An 8,890-nucleotide genomic window follows, 5' to 3' on the forward strand; every position below is an offset into this window, starting at 1 on the left:
AAGTGGGATAATGGCTACAAAACTAAAGCAGTAGAAAGTCTTTTGTAAAATTTGGAAAAAGTGTCATTGGTAGAAAATTGAAAGAGATGAAGGTAGAAAGGTCTTTTCTTCAATACAACTCAACTCTCACAGAAAACGACGTGTGGAAAACAGCAAAGTTGCCAGAATATCCATGCTGATGTGGATTAATCTAGTTTGGCCACCTCATGCGAAGAGTTGACTCATTGAAAAAGACTCTGATGCTGGGAGGGATTGGGGGCAAGAGGAGAAGGGGACGACAGAGGATGAGATGGCTGGATGGCATCACTGACTCGATGGACATGAGTCTGAGTGGACTCTGGGAGTTGTTGATGGACAGGGAGGCCTGGCGTGCTGCGATTCATGGGGTTGCAGAGTCGGACACGACTGAGCGACTGATCTGATCTGATCTGATACTAATCATCATGCACTTTATAAATAAGATCACCAGTTTGGGTGTCAGAAATACAAATGTACAAAGAAGCAGACAGAGTGAATCCTGGAATCAGAAAATATGACTTTTATTGAAGATGGTAGCTTTCAGTGGTATAGTTACTGTTTAACCTGAAAATTTTCAGCAACTAACATTAATAAGACCTTAGGCACTGTCTCAAAAGTTATCACAGCATATGAGTAGCTGTTTATCTGATGACAATACTCCTTTATGGTTAGCATTTATGTGAGTGAATTATATCTCTTGAAACAGGTAAATCTCATTGCTTTGCATTTCACTTTGGTGAAAAAAAAAAGTTCTTCCTCTCCTGGATTTCATATCTGTCCTCCTAACACAGGAGAAGCCTGTATTTCTTTTTGGATTTCTCAATATGCTGCTGTTTTTCATGAAGAGCTATAAAATTAAAAAAAACAAGTGATGAAAAATGTTTGAGTGTAAAAGACCACAGGAGACATTTTTGCATGCAATTAACATCCAGATGATGTAATCACATGGACTTTTCTGTGTAATTTTCATGTTGAAGAGTTTACTCAAGCTGATTAGAGAGGATTTTATATAAAAGTTGGAGGGCTTTCATAACAAAGCATTTTATTTTGAATAACACCTTAAGAGCATTCATTAGCAGTACTGATCTCTCAAATGTTTCTTTAACTCAAAAATTTCTGACAAATAGGAAAATCAAACCTTTTTAAAACCCAAGTGGACAATAATCTCCTTATTGCAGCATTGTGTTCACAATTCTTTTATCTAATGAATTGCATGTAAAGAAATTCCCTCCGCAGTAACAATATGTACTCATGGCTTCCTTATTATTGTGTAGGGAATAAATTTAAAATGAATACTGTTTCTATAAAGATGCATTTATTTGCTATAGAAATATAAATGAACAGGGCATTTTGAAGTTATTTGGAAATTCAGGAATGTGTGACTAGAAACAGGTCAGTAGATAAAATCTCTCTTTTTAGTAGATTTCAGATGCTGGCAATTCATAAACACATATCAAGCCAAGCCCATTATAATTTTGGACCCCAGATGGAAGTTGTTTATGAACAACTAGAGAGCATCCAGTTATTTATAGTACAGAAAATCACTAACACTTGAAAAACAAAAAAGCAATTACTGTATCTCTAACCACGTAATGACCATGTTAGAAAGAAGAATCACAAATTTAGCTTCTTCATTCTTGAATCAAAAGCTGGATTGTAGAGATTTTGGCTGTGTTTGGAAAATTATAGAAAAATAACACTTTCAGAATTACAATACAAAAGATAATTAAGCTGCTACCATTATTCTCCAGAAAATAAAGTTCTATTTTGAGAAAGATATAAAAGTCATCAGAGAAATATTAAAATAAAATTAATTAGAAGACAAAACACTCTTCTCTGTTTCTATCTCTCCTCCTTCGATGGCAGATACCTTCATGCAGCCTCCCTTTATTTTCAATTTTCCTTTTTCTTCAGTCAAAATTCCCTCTTTTTAATATTTTTCATTTTTCCTTAGACATTCTTTTTAGTTAGCATGTGATCTTCCACTATACTTTCTCTCACTTTCTTCTTTTTTTTGTATTTTTTTTTTTCTATTTTCTTTCTTTGTGTCTGCAGAAGTACACCATTGGAAGTACTGAAGAGGAAGACATTTTTCCTCTGCCCTTCTAAGTTCTTCTGGTTGCTCTGAGAATTAAACTGACATGAGACAGAATAACAGAAAAAAATCAAACAAAAGCTTCAGGGACTTCCCTGGTGATCCAGTGAAGACTTCACCTTCCAATGCAGGGGTTGCTGGTGGATCCCTGGTCAGTAAGCTAAGATCCCACATGCCTCATGGCCAAAAAAGCCAAAACATAAAACAGAAGCAATATTGTAACAAATTCAATAAAGACTTTAAAAATGGTCCACATCAAAAAACAAAAATCTTGGGGAAAAAATGTTTAATAACGTGTATACATGGGAGAGACCCAGGAAAACTGAGTAACTTGCCAAAGAGCAGAAATCCTTACATTAAATATCATCTTCAGCTACGGAGGAGGTTAGGAGTAGTGGTTTGGAACTTCAGAGGAGAAGAAGATAATTCACATTGAGATGGAAAAACAAATGTTTGGTAAATAAATGTTTGCTGGGCCCTGCAGAGACAATGGGACAGAGAGAGGACTCTGATGTCTAGACTCTACTGAATGTTCCCTAACAACCAAGCCCAGATTCTTTACTTACATCTGACGGTAATAGCTCTATTCTTGCAACAAGTCCTTTACCTAAATTCTTTTAGGCATTTAAGGAGGAGGTAGCAAGAAAAACTTCCTGAGCCTTTTGCTTCTTAAAAATAATAGCCTGAATTAATTTTCATGCCAAAGAGATGCAGTTTGCAGTGAAAAAACTTTTGGAAATTTTTGGAAGAATTTTTTTTGTTCAAAAGATGGAAGGTCTTTCTAAATCTGAGCATTATTTACAATGGACACAACAGCTTGTTAAACAGTGACTCCTCACTTTAAATGATCTATCAGAAGAGGGTGGAGAGCTACTTAATGAAAAGTTGTAGTGAAGCACAAGCTGGAATCAAGATTGCCGGGAGAAATATCAATAACCTCAGATATGCAGATGACACCACCCTTATGGCAGAAAGTGAAGAGGAACTCAAAAGCCTCTTGATGAAAGTGAAAGTGGAGAGTGAAAGAGTTGGCTTAAAGCTCAACATTCAGAAGACGTAGAGCATTGCATCCGGTCCCATCACTTCATGGGAAATAGATGGGGAAACAGTGGAAACAGTGTCAGACTTTATTTTTTGGGGCTCCAAAATCACAGCAGATGGTGACTGCAGCCATGATATTAAAAGACGCTTACTCCTTGGAAGAAAAGTTATGGCCAACCTAAATAGCATATTGAAAAGCAGACACATTACTTTGCCAACAAAGGTCCATCTAGTCAAGGCTATGGTTTTTCCAGTGGTCATGTATGGATTGAGAGTTGGACTGTGAAGAAAGCTGAGTGCCAAAGAATTGATGCTTTTGAACTGTGGTGTTGGAGAAGACTCTTGAGAGTCCCTTGGACTGCAAGGAGATCCAACCAGTCCATTCTGAAGGAGATCAGCCCTGGGATTTCTTTGGAAGGAATGATGCTAAAGCTGAAACTCCAGTACTTTGGCCACCTCATGCGAAGAGTTGACTGATGCTGGGAGGGATTGGGGGCAGGAGGAGAAGGGGATGACAGAGGATGAGATGGCTGGATGGCATCACTGACTCAATGGACATGAGTCTGAGTGAACTCCGGGAGTTGGTGATGGACAGGGAGGCCTGGCGTGCTGTGATTCATGGGGTCGCAAAGAGTCAGACACGACTGAGCGACTGAACTGAAATTCACTTTTGGGCTTCCCTCGTGACTCAGTGGTAAAGAATCCGCCTGCCAATGCAAAAAACCATGAGTTTGATCCCTGGGTTGGGAAGATCCCCTGGAGAAGAAATGGCAACCCTCTCCCGTATTCTTGACTGGGAAATCTCATGGACAGAGGAGCCTGGTGGGCTATATACATACAGTCCATGGGGTCGCAGAAGAGTTGGACACAACTTAGCAACTAAACAACAACAAAATTCCCTTTCAGCCCTTGAATAATATGTTCTGATAATTCTTCCCTTGGCCAAAGCAGGTCAGGGTACTTCCTATGATGATGTACCACTTGGCAGTGTTCACAGAGATAAATGCTCATTCATGTCTGTTTTTTTCCCGTTTGGGAAAATCTTCCTCTGAGATTCCTGAACAAGCGCTTGATTATGTTTAGATCAACTGAGTTCCGTTTTCTTACTGTTTTGCTTTTCCATTTGATCATCCTCTTTGTTCTTTCCCTTGCTTTATTCTTTTTCTTGCCATGTGCCCATCTCTCTTGCTTCCTTTTTTTTCTCCTCACTCTGTTCTCTTTTTCATTTTTTTTTCTTTGTTCTTTGTCTCATTCTTTTTGCATTCCTATTCTTGCCCAGGAAAGGCTTGCTTTAGGCTGTGGCATTCAGTCCCAAGGCTCAAAAGCAACTAGTCATGATAGAAGGAAAGAAGATACTCTCTGGCCTCTTTCAGAAATGAAATTGACTTCTCAAGCCTCCCTCCCTCTCTCTACCTGTTCCTTTCCCCCTTTAAATATTGATGATATCACACTAGCAGCCTGCTAATGTAACTGTGGTTGGCACTCTGCAGAGGCAAGGGGAGCTGTATGTACAGTCGCAGGTAAGAGACTTTAGCCATCTTTTTCTTCTGTTACTTGTTCTTCCAGCCCTGTGCTGCAGGTTTGCCAAGGGTAAAAAAAACCCACGCGCCTGACAGTAGATTTGCTGCCCAGGGAGAAGTTCTACTTCTCGCCTGAGCTGTAACATTTTCTGATGCTTATCAGCAGATGCACAGGCTACTATGGCAGCAGGAAGAAAGGTCAGGCCTTGTCTATCAGGAGGGGCAGCCAAGATTCTAGGTACTGTACTGATGTGATGCTTCTGTGTAGAGAAAGAAAACACATTTGGTGTAGGGTCCCCTGCTTCTAAATGTTGCTTATGCAACCACATCCTGATGAACTAAATCTGTGGCTGCCTTTCTCACTGGTTTGATGGTGCCCAGAATAAGGGCAGTGTATTTTCTGGATTTCAATGCCGCACCACCAGGTCCTAGAGAATTATGAAACAGCTGAGTGCTTAAATGCATACCACTTAATTATGTGCGACATGTAATTTCAGAACAGTTCTATTTATAGTGGAACTTTATTTTTAAAAAGCTTATATTTCAGAGTGGGAGGCGATGCAAATCATTTTAGGCCCAGTAATGAGGCTTAAAATGTGACTCAACGGAGCTGTAAAATTGGCCAGCGCTTCAAATGGGTCACATTCAGATCAAGATGGCACGGAGGACATTAATGGCATAACAACAAGCTTGGGATTTGAAAATGTGGTACTCTTCTTGGTCTGTGTATGTGTGTGTGTGTCTGCGTGCCATTTCATAGTGTTTGTATTTCGCAGAAAGGTGGTTATTTATTAGTAGTAAAAATAGGGAAGTCAAAAGAAATTCAGGACATCTGACAGAAACTCAAAATTTATGGAAATATCACACAAGGTCGTGTGTGCATGTGTGCTCCATCATGTCTGACTCTTTGCGACCCCATGAACCGTAGCCCACCAGGCTCCTCTGTCCATGAAATTTTCCAGGCAAGAATACTGGAGTGGGTTGCCATTTCCTACTCCAGGGGAGCTTCCGACCCAGGGATCGAACCCATGTCTCCTACATTGGCAAACAGATTCTTTACCATTAAACCACCTTGGAAGCCCCACCAAACAAGGTCAGATTGAGTCAAATGCATATTCAGGGTGCAGTTCCACAAGGGAAGGACAGAAGGGAGACAGGCCAGGGCAGGAGCAGCAAAGCCCAGAGAGCTGAAGTGCTTAGGGGAGGGGCTTGTCTGAGTTGTCATTCATGACACAGCAGCCAGGGGAGAGAGGAGATCCTGAGCCTTCTTCTCCAGTAAGGCCAAAGTGTGTGTGTATGTGCCTGTGTGTTTGTGTGTGTTGTAGGGAAACATGACTGCTGGCTTATTAGACGGCTCCTAGTCTCTTGTAGGCACAGTGACCTAGCTTCTCTGCTTTGATGTGGTGTGGAGAGTGATCAAAACACAATTTCTTTTTTTCCCCCCTCCACTAAATGAAGACAAGAATGATAGAAGCTTGCAAATAATTTGGTGGGGGTGGGGGGCGGTGGGTAGAAGGGCACCAGAAAGTACATGGGCCTGGTCTAAAAGTGTTGACTAACGAAGCACTGTCCCTCTCTTCCCCTTCTGTGTCCCCTCCTGCCCTGCCCTCTGCCCATGGAGACTGATCTGTCTTCAGCAACTCAGCTAGAAATGCAGAGGCAGTACATGGATTTAGCTTTGGCACAACACCTATGTAACTGATTGCTTCAAACACCAGGTCTGTGGGGCAAGTGGTGAGCAAAGTTCATTGGTAAAAACAGTCCCAACAGCATGATAACCAGTGGATTGACAGTTTCTAGTTTTCTGGGACTGATTGCTGCACTGAGGAAATACAGCTGCCATATTTCTCATCATCACCAAGCTGTTCTCCCTTATACTTGTATCCTGCTTGCTTGTGCTTCTACATTCAGACTTTTCTTATAACAACTTTTAGGCACAAGCACATCTATTTTTGGCTGCACTGGTGCTTCAGTTGCTACTCAAAGGCTTTCTCTAGTTGCAGCAAGGAGGGCTGTTCTCTGGTTGCAGTTTCGAACTTCTTAGTGTGGCAGGTTCTCCTGCTGCTGAGCACGAGCTCTAGGGCATGTGGGCTCAGCAGCTGTGGCACAAGGGCTTAGTTACCTCTCAACATGTGGAATCTTCCAAGACCAGGGATCAAACCTATGTTCTCTGCATTGGCAGGCAGAGTCTTAACCACTGGATCACCAGAGAAGTCCACAGGTACATCTTCTAACCAAGGTTGAAAGAGAACTCTAGCATCTCACCCAGTCTCCACTCCTCTGGTCACTATTCTTCACTCAGGCCCTTATCTGCATGTTTGATGAAGCAAATACATGTTCATAGCAAGAGAAAGAAATCTTTTGCTACCAAACAATAGCCAAGAGATTAAATAAATATATTTTTAACATCTAGCACAATACACTATGAAAATATTAATGTGAAGATTGAATTTAATCCAAGACTTCACAGCAAAATATCCCCTTTTGAATTAAAAAATCCAAAAGCCAGTACCTTTAAATGTGGTTTCAAGGCTAGGGTAGTACTTTGAAAAGATCAAATTAAGTCTTGTGGATTGTTATTAACTAGTTAGTTCTTACCATTGTTTAATACAGATGAAAAAGAATATTAATCTGAATATGAATTTATAAATCAGATTATTGTGATAAATATCACTATTAGCAGTAAATGATAATATGGTAATAATAAGAATTGCTAAAAATTATAGTAGTAGCATTTTGCTTATTTAGGGCTTTTAAATTCTATGAGAGAAGGAAGTGTTCTTGGGCTCCAAAATCACTGCAGATGATGACTGCAGCCATCAAATTAAAAGATGCTTGCTCCTTGGAAGAAAAGCTATGACCAAATTAGACAGCATATTAAAAAGCAGAGACATTACTTTGCCAACAAAGGTCCATCTTGTCAAAGTTATGGTTTTTCCAGTAGTCATTATGGATGTGAGAGTTGGACTATAAGGAAAGCTGAGCACCGAACAATTGATGCTTTTGAACTGTGGTGTTGGAGAAGACTCTTGAGAGTCCCTTGAACTGCAAGGAGATCCAACCAGTCAATCCTAAAGGAAATCAGTCCTGAATAATCATTGGAAGGACTGATGTTGAAGCTGAAACTCTAATACTTTGGTCACCTGATGTGAAGAACTGACTCATTCGAAAAGACCTTTATACTGGGAAAGATTGAAGGAGGGAGGAGAAGGGGACAACAGAGGATGAGGTGGTTGGATGGCATCACTGACTCAATGGACATGAGTTTGCATAAACTCCTGGAGTTGGTGATGGACAAGGAGGCCTGGCATGCTGCAGTCCATGGGGTTGCAAAGAGTCGGACATGACTGAGTGACTGAACTGAACTGAGTAAATATTCCTGGTATGCTAAATGATTTTCACATATATGCTCTTTTGGTATTCTTAACAATTAAAGGATCCTGTCTCATACATGCTTAAATCTTTCACATGCTTGGTACTGCAACTGGTAAATATGGGAGTTTAGCAAATTTTTGTTGATTGAGAGATTGGTATGGCAGGTGTTAACATCTGCTTTGTGAATTTGGAACATACATCTACGGCCTGACCATCAGCTGACATTACTACAGACTTCCACAGGAAGCAAATATCTCCACACCTAGAGTGAACAGATATAAGATTACGTATTTTACATTAAATACATGTAAACTATGATCCCAAGCCAATCTTGGACCTTGCTGTTGATAAGCCTTTATCTGAAGATTGCTGTAAAGGCAGAGTTTTCCTGTTCTGTCTATGTATTTATGAAGCATTGAGACTGGAGAAGCAATAGTTGGCTGCCAAGAGGAATTCTGCCTAAGGATTGACATCTGACAAATTTGGCATTCACATTTGGCATGGTTAATCGATCTTACCATGGGTTAGTGGGACACTACTTGGTGTTTCTGATATGTGCTTAAGTAAAGAGTTTCACAGAGAAGGTGATGGCACCCCACTCCAGTACTCTTGCCTGGAAAATCCCATGGATGGAGGAGCCTGATAGGCTGCAGTCCATGGGGTCGCTAAAAGTCAGACACGACTGAGCGACTTCACTTTCACTTTTCACTTTCATGCATTGGAGAAGGAAATGGCAACCCACTCCAGTGTTCTTGCCTGGAGAATCCCAGGGACAGGGGAGCCTGGTGGGCTGCTGTCTATGGGGTCGCACAGAGTCGGACACAACTGATGTGACTTAGCA

The sequence above is a fragment of the Bubalus bubalis genome, chromosome 6, assembly GCF_019923935.1.
Source record: "Bubalus bubalis isolate 160015118507 breed Murrah chromosome 6, NDDB_SH_1, whole genome shotgun sequence".
In the NCBI taxonomy this organism is placed as follows: Eukaryota; Metazoa; Chordata; class Mammalia; order Artiodactyla; family Bovidae; genus Bubalus; species Bubalus bubalis.